Source organism: Protopterus annectens, chromosome 8.part0 (genome assembly GCF_019279795.1).
Source record: "Protopterus annectens isolate FY-2018-M chromosome 8.part0, PAN1.0, whole genome shotgun sequence".
Lineage (NCBI taxonomy): Eukaryota > Metazoa > Chordata > Ceratodontiformes > Protopteridae > Protopterus > Protopterus annectens.
Window position 1 is genome coordinate 1,418,986,911 of NC_056741.1, and position 12,585 is coordinate 1,418,999,495.

At 41.5% G+C, this 12,585-nt stretch overlaps 1 protein-coding gene across 1 annotated transcript in view; it reads left to right on the forward strand.

Moving 5' to 3' along the window:
- EI24 (EI24 autophagy associated transmembrane protein) overlaps positions 1-12,585 on the forward strand; it is a 462,003-nt gene that overhangs the window by 104,444 nt on the left and 344,974 nt on the right. The window lies entirely within an intron of this gene.

Consider the following 12,585-nt stretch of genomic DNA (forward strand, 5'->3'; position numbering starts at 1 on the left):
TAAATTCACAAAATGCTAATTCACTAGCTGTGCTTTTAGTACACCTTCACAACACACTGTTAGTGCAGAACATGCTAGAACTACTTTGAGGAAAATTAACATGTTGAATCATTAGTGATCCAAACATATATAGTAACATGAAATATAAAAAAAAATACACTCGGGAGGTGGTCACTAAAAACAGACTCCAACTTTTAATGATGTTTCTGGTACCTCGGCAAACAGCCTTCAAGGAATAACATAAACAACCAGCTTGATGGAAAGCAGGTTCATTCTAAATTATAATGCTTTAAAACCTAAAGGTATGAATCAGGATGTGAATTTAAATGTATTAGTTATAATATTGTATATATGATGTTTTGTAACTTATTGTATATGGAAAAATAGTTTACCCTTTTTAAGGGTATGTTTGTTTAAGCAGGTTCTTGGAGTAGATTATTGGGTGATGAAGTGATTGTTTAACTGGAGCAGTTTGATATAAAATGGGAATGGCTGGTGGCTTATGTTATTCCTTGAAGGCTGTTTGCCGAGGTACCAGAAACACCATTAAAAGTTGGAGTTTGATGTTCATCTTGTTACACTGCTGCAGTCATTACACTTGGGTTATCCTGCCGTCAGGTGGTCCCGCAGTCAGCCAGAGTTCCAAAGTCTTGGTCCGGCGTCGGTTGCTGTCACTTCTTCCCTGACGTCGGTGCACCAGGGCTATATAAGATGCATCCGACGCCATTTTCTTCAGTCTTTCTTGCCACGCGGTGCCCGAAGCTGAAGCAGTTCGCAAGTGCCGGTCGGCCGACTCCTGAGATTTTCAAAGTCGAATTTCAGATCCGAAGTCTTCAATAAAGCCAAGTACCCCGTTGGGGAAACTTTTTTCTTGTCTCAGTCCGATGTCAGAAAAAGTTAATAATTGTATTTCTTGTGGGAAGCAAATACCTCATAAGGACTTCCACTCTTACTGTATTCCATGCCTAGGCCCTGATCACGACGTCACTAGTTGTTGGTTTTGTGCTAGATTTAACAAACGCACTATAAAAAGACATTTTGATTTTGCTTTGCACTACTTTGGCCGAAGGTTCAATTATACTATGCCGTCAGATCAACCGACCGCAATTTTGAAAAAACGCAAAGACAAGGATAAAGACAGGCATCCGAGGTCCAAAACCGATGACGAAACCTCTTCTAGGCCAGTCGTCGGTTCGCCGGTTCTCAGTGAGTCGCTTTCGCAGCCCCTGACACCCGCTACCTCAGAGCCACAGGCCGCCTCCGACTCCCATGTGGAGACAACTAGGCCTCTGGAAACTCAAGGTATTGGACCTATGGAAACTAATCCCTCAGATGGGTCCGGAGCCGCTGAGCAGGCATCGGCTTCTGAGGGTGTTTTCAGACCTTCACAACTTACCATTAAAGCAACAGCCAAGACAAAAGTACCATTAAAGACAAAGAAGCAAGTACAGCATTCAACTGGGACAGTCCTCCATGCCTAAGAAACAGATGCTTAAAATGGCCGAAGAGCTCATTACTCTAATCAGGGGTTCCCATCCCCCTCCTGAGAAAAGGCCTAGGCAGGATACAGACTATGATTCCTCTGATCAGGTTTCCATTTCCTCTGATTCCTCTTCAGACCATGGATACTCTCTTCCCCCCTATGAGGACTCTGATGCTGAAGAATCTATCCCTTCAGCCTCTCCTCCTGAGGATTATTCTTTTGGGGAAACTTTACATACCATGAGGGAGCATTTCCATTGGGAAAGTCAGGATTATTCGGAATCCAAGAAAAGGCTCAGGGATTTCCTTTTATTGCCTCAGCACAGGCCCCTGGCTATTCCGCCTTTGCTAGATATTGTGGATGATGTGTTCTCTGAATCCAGCTTATCTCCTGATTCTTTGCCCCCTGCACCAGCCCGATAGGTAAGTACCTGACTCTCACAAGTTTCTTTATAAAAACCCTTCTGCTGACCCAGAAACTATTTCCCAGGGTCCAAAAGGGGTTAAGGCTTCCATTGCAAAAAATCCAGTACCCTCTGACAGAGATTCCAGAGCTTTGGATGGATGGGGGAAGAAAGTTTACACTTCTGCAACTTTAGCAGTAAGGGCTTTAAATTGCCAGTTTCACATGCTTAAGTATCAACAATATTTAATGGCTCCGTTAAAACAAAAAATGCTTGCAAGCTCAGAAGCTCCTGACTGTAAAGAAATGCAGGATTTATTGCATGCAGTTGAACAGGTGGGAAAACATACTCTGCAATGTGGTTTTGATTCTTTAGAGGCCTCTTGTAGAGCTGCAGTTACGGGTTCTGTGATTCGAAGACATGCTTGGTTAAAAGAACAGAGTTTACCTGATCATGTTAAGGCAAAATTATTGGATGCTCCTTTACAGCATGATACCTTGTTTGGTGTTAAGGCAGAAGAGGTGTTAAAGAAAATGGAGGGTAAAGCTAAATCTATGCAAACAGTCAAGGATTTCTTACAGGTACAGCCACCTTGATTTAGCAGAAATTGGCCAACAAAGAATTGGTCCTTTCCAGTGTCAGGCAGACCACAGAGAGGCAGACACAGACGCCCTAAAGGCAGATCTCAACCCCAAGGCTCTAACAGACAACGACAGTGGGGGCACCTCAACCCCAAAAGGAGGTGAGGACAAGTCTCAGCCGTACAGGAAACAGTCCCAATGACTTCCCCCTTCGTACGCCAAGCACTTCCCTTTTGGCAGCCCCCTTAGGAGGAAAACTAGCACTTTTTTCTCAAAACTGGCAAACCATCACCCAAGACAAATAGGTTCTGAATATTGTGTCTCAAAGTTACAGGTTCCACTTTCATACTTTACCAAGGCTAAAAGGAATGCCAGACCTGCCACAAAATCTTTACCAAGGCTAAAAGGAATGCCAGACCTGCCACAAAATCAATGGGCAGAGGCACAAAAACAAATTTCAGCCCTCATGGACAGGAGAGCTATTCAAAAAGTACCACAACAGGAACAAGGACAAGGATTTTACTCAAGACTCTTCCTGGTCCCCAGAAAGGACAAGGCCTGGAGGACCATACTAGACCTTTCAATTCTAAATACTTACCTGGATATTCCGAAATTCAAAATGTTGACATTACAGCAGCTTCTACCCATGCTGGGCAAAAAGGCTTGGCTTGTTACTCTGGACCTCAAAGAGGCATACCTGCATGTCCCCAAAAGATAAAATTGCAGAAGATGCCTCAGATTCAAAGCTGATACAATGCACTACCAATTCTCTGCACTGCCCTTTGGCTTATCTACTGCGCCCAGGGACTTTGCAAAGTGCCTGGCACCAGTAATTGCATTTTGCAGACAAAAAGGAATTCAAATATACCCATACCTGGATGACTGCCTCATTCAAGCAGAGACAAAGGACATTCTTCTACAGCATCTGGCGTTTGTAAAAAGGTTGCTAATTTCTCTAGGGTACACAGTAAACGAAAAGAAGTCAAAACTAGTGCCCTCGCAACAGATTACATTCCTGGGTGCCAGCTTAAATACAACGGCCCAGATGGCTTATCTCACGCCAGACAAACAAGTTCAACTAACTCAGTATTTTCAATTAATGGCAAAAAAGTCCCATCTCCCTGCAAGAAAAATTCTGCAGGCCCTGGGATTCATGGCATCCTGCATACTACTACCATATGCCAGACTGCATATGAGGAAATTACAATGGTACCTAAAAAGTGTTTGAACTCAACACTCTCACAGTTTAGAAGCAGTAATACCAATGATTCCCTGCCTACAACAGGAGTTTCGATGGTGGGCCCAGGCATGTCACCTAAACAAGGGTCAGCCTTTTTACCTTAACCACAGCCAGGCAGACTCTAACAACAGATGCTTCGGATTACGCCTGGGGAGCACATATGGCAGGAAAATGCATTCAGGGCAAGTGGACCACAGACCAAATGCACCTTCACATCAATCAAAAAGAGATGTTGGCTGTTCAAAATGCCCTAACAGCTTTCAAGGACCTTCTGCATCCAGGACAATTATTATTAAAGACAAGACAACACCACAGTAATGTGGTACATAAACAAGCAAGGGGGCACTCATTCTTATCCCCTATGCAGGCAAGCCATGACCTTGTGGAACACAGCTCTAACGTATCAAGTTCATCTGCAAGCACAATTCCTGCCAGGAAAGAAAAATATCTGGCAGGCGATCTAAGCAGAAATATCATGTACCCTCACGAATAGAAATTGAATCCACAAATCTTCAGCATGGTAAAGCAAAAATGGGGATGCCCAGACATAGATCTTTTTGCCTCCCCACTGAATTGCCAACTACAAATATTCTGCACAGGGACTTATCACACACAAGCATGGAAAGTGGATGCTCTCTCGTTCAGGTGGAAAAACCTAAAAGTTTATGCCTTCCCACCACTGCCTCTCCTTTCAAAGGTACTCCTAAAAGCCAGACAAGAAAAACCACAGATGATCTTGATTGCTCCAGACTGGCCACGCCAGCACTTGTACCCAATCTTAAAGAACTTAGCACAAGGCCCAACATGGATTTTGCCTCAAATTCCACACCTTCTGACTCAACAAAACAATCGGATCCTGCACAGACAGCTCAAAACCCTAAACCTGGCTGCATGGCAGACTCATTAGTCAAACAGGCAACACCTCTCTCTAAAGCTGTTATGGATGTCATTTTGGAGGCCAGGAGGCCTAGCACCAGGAAAGCTTACTCGGAAAAATGGAAGAGATTCTGCGCCTGGAACCAGGCTCAAAACCTTGACCCTCTTGTCCCAAACATTCCTCAGATTTTACAATACTTAACTGAGATGCTGGACAAAGGCCTATCCTTCTCATCAATTAAGATTCACGCCTCTGCCATCTCAGCACATTACAACACGGATCCTCGTTTATTCTCTCATCCCTTGCTAAAGCAGTACCTCAGAGGGGCTAAAAACATAAGACCACCCCGGAGAGCACCAACTTGGGACCTCAGTTTCATTTTGGAAAAACTAACCCTGCCACCTTTTGAGCCAGTCAATACAGCCGATCTAAAATTTTTATCATGGAAAACAGCTCTGCTCCTGCCAGTAAGTTCAGCACGAAGCATCTCAGAGCTGCAGGCATTAATGGCAGTGGAACCTTTTATAATTTTTCATCAGGACAGGGTTTCTTTAAGGACAAACCCTACCTTTATGCCAAAGGTGGTATCTAATATGGCTCTTAACCAAACCATCCATTTGCCAACTTTTTATCCAAACCCCCAGAATAAAGGAGAAACTTCTACACTCTTTGGACATACACAGGCAGCTATGCCTCTACTTGGACAAAACAAAAACTTTCAGGAAAACTGAGCAACTGTGTGTAGCATATGTTACAGGATCACAGGGCAAGGCTGTCTCAAAGCAGACTATATCCAAATGGATAGGACACTATTCATTACTGCTACACACAGCATGGAAAATCAGTCCCTAATAACATTAGGCCACATTCCACCAGGGCAACGGCCACTTCAACAGCCTTTCTCAGAGGAGTTACCTACCAAGGAAATTTTGGAGGCTGCAACTTGGAGTTCAGTGCACACCTTTACCAAGCATTACCACTTGCCTCTTTACTCTAAATCCAGAGCAGGATTTGCCACTGCAGTTCTGCAGGGCCTCATAGCCAATCCTAACTCTTTATAGACCAGCCACCCAACCTTAGCTTTGGGATTCTACCCAAGTGTAATAACTGCAGCAGTGTAACACAATGAACATAGTACAGTTTTGTACCTACCATGAATGTAGATGTTCGTGTGTTCACACTGCTGCAGTCCAGGTTACCCTCACTCCATCCCCTCTGAACTAGCTGGACTTATCTATACCTTTCTATCCTATACAACCTTTGTGGTGTATTTGCAGTCATTACATTTGGGTAATCTGCTGGCAGGTTGCCCTCAGTCGGCCTGATTAACAAAGTCTTGGGTCCTGCGTCGGTTGCTGTCCCTTCTTCCATGACGTCAGGTCATCAGGGGTATAAAACATGCAGCCAATGCCATTACATCAGTCTTTCTTGCCGCGTGGTGCCCGAAGCAGAAGCAGCCCCTCCTTCTAAGAGGCCTAGGCAAGACATTGACTATGAATCTTCTGAACAAGATTCTATTTCTTCTGACTCTTCTAATGAACAGGATTTGTCTATTCCTACTTATGAGGACAGTTCACTGTCTGATTTGTTGATGGACATTAGAATGTTCGGACGCTCTATAGCATTAAAAATATACTTTAAATCAAGAGCTTTAGATAAAGACACCAGTGAAGCCATGGAACCTGTTTTATTTAAGAAAAAGAGCTCTTTTTCTCCAAAGATGCCAGGACATGTTGATTTATTTGTAAAATTATGTGAAAAGGACATTTACGAATATTATTCTAGTGCTGAGAAGAAATGTATGTATTTTAACATGTCAAAAGGAGCACAAGCTTCTTTGAACAGGACTACCTAAAATGCATAAAGGGGTCTCTCCACCACAATTACGACCCATTGTAGCCGGTGAGAAGTGGGCTACTGAAAACGTCTCAATTTACTTAGAAAAGACCTTAAGACCGTTAGTAAATGAGATTCCAAGCATATTAAAGGATACTTATCAGTTACTGGAATCCTTAATGGATAAGATACTGATAAAGGGTGAACACCTATTAGTTACTATGGACGTAAATAGTTTATTTACCTCCATACCTAACATCGAAGGTATAGAAGCAGTAAGGGAAGTACTACAATTTTTTCCACACAGAGAGGAATGATGTTATTCTCATTTGTCATTTATTGGATTTAGTTCTGTGCAATAATGTTTGTTTTCGAGGGGTGCCTATACCTGCAAGTTTCAGGGGTAGCTATGGGCACCCCTTGTGCAAACACTTATGCAAATTTAGTAATGTATAAGTGGGAGAGAGATTTTATATTTACTCATCCTTCATTTAAGAAAATAGTGGCCTGTTATCGTTTTGTTGATGATATTTTGATAGTTTGGGAAGGCTCCAAAGAAGAGTTCAATGTGTTCAAGGATTATTTAGATACTACCACCAGTTTCCTTAAATTCACAGCTCAAACTTCGTATGAGTCAGTGAATTTTTTAGATGTATGCTTGAACATTAAAAGGGGTAAGTTAACTTCTAACCTGTTCAGGAAAACCTGCTAGAGGAATACTATATTACGATACGACAGTATGCACCCACGCTATGTGTTTAAAGGTATTATTAAAAGTCAGTTTATCAGGTTATCCAAAATTTGTAAAGAGAACCCAGACTTGATTTCAGAAGCAGATAAATTACAACGTATTTTTTTAGAAAGAGGGTATGATGAAAATTTAGTAAGAACAATCGGAGCACAAGTACTGAAAGATGTGGAGGCCCCAGCTCTAATGGCTCAAGGTGACTTTAAGCAAAAGGTAGGCCTTAGAAGTAACAACCTGAATTTCTCAAGAAAATTAAGTTTTATTACAACCTATACTAATGATAGCCCCAATATAAGGAGAATTATTACCAATAATTGGAAAGCCTTAATGATAGATGATTTTACCCAACAGTTGGTAGGTAAAGTACCCCACTTTACCTACAGGAACAACAATAATTTAAAAAGACTCCTTTGTGATAAGCAGAGTACTATAAAACAGATGCCAAGGAATAAATTAGGTACCTATCCTTGTAATAAATGTAACTATTGCAAGTTCATCACCAAAGAGCAAGTATATGTACATCCAGAAATGAACTATACGTTCAAACCAAGATTTTTATCTACATGTAATAGTTCAGGTTTGATTTATTTAGCTACTTGTGAACAATGCCCTGCATTTTATATAGGTCTAACAAAGCGAAAACTTAAAAATAGAATATACAACCATCAATATGACATAAAGAAAAATAATGACCTAAACGCCTTAGCTAAACATATTCAATCTTTTCCAGATCATTCCTTTGTGTTTAGGGTATTGCAGACTATAGAACCAAATGCTAGAGGCGGAGACTATATGAATTTGTTAGAATTGAAGGAGCTAAAATGGATCTTTAGACTGAAGGGGCATCATCCTCCAGGTTTAAACCTATATATTTCAATTAAACCTTATCTTAATACTCGGAGATGATTTGGTAGTAGTGTAAATGATTTCTGTAAATTTGAATGTAATATTTATATGTTCACATATATATATTTTTAAGTGATGTTTGTTTTAATTTAGGAATATACGCACTAAAATATATATCTCATGTTTCATTTCCTTCCTTTCCCTTCCCCCCCCTGACTATTTTCCTGAGCTCAGTTTTGTGGTTTAATGTATTTGAGGTTGGAGTTTTTTAAAATTGATTATCAGTCTTATTTATCTCATTTTATATGTATACATTTATCTTTTAAATATGAAACATATTCATTTATTTATTTGTTTATACTTACACATTGTTTACATATATTTATCAGCAATTTTAATGTTTTCAATAACATCCTTTATGAGTTTCAACTATAATGTTCATGAATTTCTTATATAATTTTTTAAATGAAATATTGTATATTAGCCATTTGAGTTTGAACATAAGAGTTCGCTTAATGCATTCATTTTGCAAAGGTTCTGAATACTGTTTTTTAAATTAGAGTTTTATTCATTCACTTCTTCACTTAATCAATCAATTCATTATGTTTAATTATGACTAAATGTTTAAGTGATTTGAATTAATGTAGAGAGTATATAAGCACACTGTTTTAGTGAAATATTTATGGTCTGAGGAAGCGTATCAGAGGATACGCGAAAGCGCTTACCTTTAATAAAATTCTGCCTTTGTTTTATTAAGTCGTGGTGAGTCCGAAGTTTGTTTGTTTTACATTTTCGGTGAATTTAACTAAGGACTCCTTGGTTGAAGTGGTCTATCGTTTTTTGCCTACTTATGAGGACTCTGATGCAGAAGATTCCATTCCTTCTGCTTCTCCCACTGAGGAATTTTCTTTTGGGGAAACTTTACATACCTTAAGGGAACATTTCCACTGGGAAAGGCAGGATTTCTCTGAATCTAAAAAGAGACTTTGGGATTTTCTTCTTCTTCCTCAGCATAGGCCTTTGGCCATACCTCCTCTTTTAGACATTGTTGATGTTTTTTCAGAATCTAGTATGACTCCTGATTCTCTGCCTCTGGCTCCTTGTAAGCCAGACAAATACTACAGGGTTCCTGACTCCCACAAATTCCTTTTCAAAAATCCTATTGCTGACCCTGAAACCATTTCTCGGGGTCCCGAGGGCATTAAGACCTCTACTGCTAAAAATCCTACCACTTCTGATAGAGATTCCAGGGCGCTGGATAGATGGGGTAAGACTGTTTACATGTCTGCAACCTTGGCAGTCAGGGCTTTAAACTGTCAGTTTCATATGCTTAAATATCAACAGCATATCATGGGACTACTTAAACAGAAAATTATGTTAATCTCTGACTGTGTGGAAAATAAAGATTTGCAGATTTATTACATTCAGCTGAACAAGTTGGAAAACATACTTTGCAATTTAGTTTTGATTCATTGGAGGCCTCTTGCAGGGCTGCTGTAACTGGATCTGTGCTAAGAAGGCATGCTTGGCTCAAAGAGCAAACTCTGCCTGACCATGTTAAAGCAAAATTGTTGGATGCTCCTTTACAGCAGGACCATCTCTTTGGTAATAAGGCTGAAGAAGTGTTAAAAAAGATGGAAGATAAAGCTAAATCTATGCAAACTGTGAAAGATTTCTTACAAGTGCAACCTCCAAGATTTAGTAGGCATTGGCCCACTAAAAACTGGTCCTTTCCAGTCCCCTCGAGAGCCGCTCAAGTCAAATCAAGACATTTCAGAGGCTCCAGGTTTCAGTCACAAGGAACTTTTAGAACAAAACAATGGGGTGCCTCCTCCTCCAAATCTGGAAGCAGCAAGGCACTTCCCTGTGGTAAACAGTCTCAATGACTTCCCTCTACAGATACCAAGCACTTACCTGTTAGCCGCCCCTTTGGGGGGAAAACTGGCACTTCATGCACAAAACTGGCAACTTATTACCCAGGACAAATGGGTTTTAAATATAGTATCCCAGGGATACAGATTTCATTTCCACACATTGCAAAATCCCAAACGGATGGCCAAATCTGCCCCCAAATCACTGGGCAGAGACCCAGAAACAAGTTCTGTCCCTCATGAACATGGGGCTGTTCAACCAGTACCAGAAGAGGAAACTGGAAATGTTTTCTATTCAAGACTTTTCCTGGTACCCAGAACAGACAAATCATGGCATCTAATTCTGGACTTATCCATTCTAAACACATTTCTGGACATTCCAAAATTCAAGATGCTGACTCTTCAACAGTTACTACCTGTGCTAGGCAAAGATGCCTGGTTGGTAACTCTAGACTTAAGAGGCTTACCTGCATATCCCAATCAGGGAATCTTGCAGAAGGTGCCTCAACTTCAAAGCAGGCTACTTGCATTACCAGTTCTCTGCACTGCCCTTTGGCTTATCTACTGCGCCCAGGGTCTTCACAAAGTGCCTGGCACCAGTAATTGCATTTTGCAGGCAAAGAAATATTCAAATATATCCATACCTGGACGATTGTCTAATTCAGGCAGAAAACAAGGACATTCTTCCAAAGCATCCGGTGTTTGTAAATAGGGTTCTAACTTGTCTAGGGTACACCATAAACGAAAAGAAATCACAACTGGTACCCTCTCAAAAAATTGCATTCCTGGGTGCAAGCATGAATACAACTGCCCAGATGACTTACTTATGCCAGAAAAGCAAATTCAATTGGTGACTTTACTTCAAACAGGTGGCCACAAAAACCCTGCTATCTGCAAGACGCATTCTGCAAACCTTGGGGTTCATGGCCTCCTGCATTCTTCTAATTCCATATGCAAGACTGCATATGAGGAAACTTCAGTGGTACTTGTATGGATTCAACATTGTCACAGCTTAGAAACAATGATTCCTATTATACCTTGCCTGCAACTGGAGTTCCTATGGTGGGCAGAGGTCTGCCACCAAAACAAGGGACTGCCATTCACTCCACCCCCTGCCACCCAAACCCTGACTACAGACTCATCAGACTATGCTTGGGGGCTCATCTGGCAGGGAAGTGCATTCAGGACAAATGGAGCCCAAATCAAATGCACCTTCATATCAGTCAAAAAGAAATGCTAGCCTTCAAGGACTACCTTCATCCAGGACAACTACTGATAAAGACAGACAACACCACAGTTATGTGGTACATAAACAAGCAAGGGGGTACACATTCCTACCCCCTTTGCAGACTAGCCATGGCATTGTGGAACATGGCCTTGACCTATCAGATACAACTACAAGCTCAATTCCTGCCAGGAAAGCTAAATACTCTGACAGACAAACTAAGCAGAAATCTTATGGACCCACACGAATGGAAACTGGAACCACAAGTTTTCAACATGTTGACACGCAAATGGGGGAGCCCAGACATAGATCTGTTTGCCTCACCCCAGAACTATCAGTTGGACAAATTCTGCACAAGAATTCATCAGAAAAAAGCTTGGAAAGTGGATGCTCTATCATTCAGCTGGAAAACCATATCAGTCTATGCTTTTCCCCCTCTGCCTCTGCTCTCCAAAGTTCTACTAAAAGTCAAACTGGACAAACCAAAAATGATTCTGATTGCTCCAGACTGGCCTCGCCAACACTGGTACCCACTTCTGCCAACACTGCTACCCACTCCTGCGCAATGTGTGTCACCTTCCTCAGTGGCACCTGCCTCAGACACCTTACCTACTGTCTCAGCAGAACTGCCAAATTCTGCACTCTCGGCTCCAAACTTTGAATCTTGCAGCGTGGCTAATCAACTAATTTCACTCTTGGCATCCCTCAGCAAACCTGTGATGGATGTAATTTTGGAGGCTAGAAGGCCTAGTACTAAAAAATCTTATGCTGACAAATGGAAAAGATTCTGTGCCTGGAACCAGGCACAAGGAATAAGCACAGCAATGCCCAATATTCCTCAGATTCTGAAATACTTAACTGAGATGCTTCACAAGGGCCTATCTTTTTCTTCCATAAAAATCCATGCCTCTGCCATTTCAGCTCATTACAACACAGAACCTCCCCTCTTCCCTCATCCTCTGCTAAAGCAGTATCTCAGAGGGTCCAAAAATTTAAGACCTCCCAGGAGAGCACTAACTCCTGCATGGGACCTCAATTTTGTTTTGGAAAAACTCACTCTCCCTCCTTTTGAGCCAGCTGCTACTGCAGACCTAAAATTTCTCTCCTGGAAAACAGCTTTCCTTTTAGCAGTCACTTCAGCTAGAAGGATTTCTGAATTACAGGCTCTTATGGCAGTGGAGCCTTTCATTATTTTTCATCCGGACAGGGTGGCTCTCAGGACCAGTCCATCTTTCATGCCTAAGGTGGTATCCAGTGTGGCTCTTAATCAGATCATTCATCTGCCAGCTTTCTTTCCCAATCCACAGAACAAGGGTGAGCGGATTCTGCATTCATTGGATGTACACAGACAACTTAGATTCTACTTAAACAGGACAAAATCTCTAAGAAAATCTGAACAACTATTGGTAGCATTTGCTGCAGGGGCAGAGAGAAAGGCTATTTCAAAGCAGTCCATTTCCAAATGGATAAGCCGT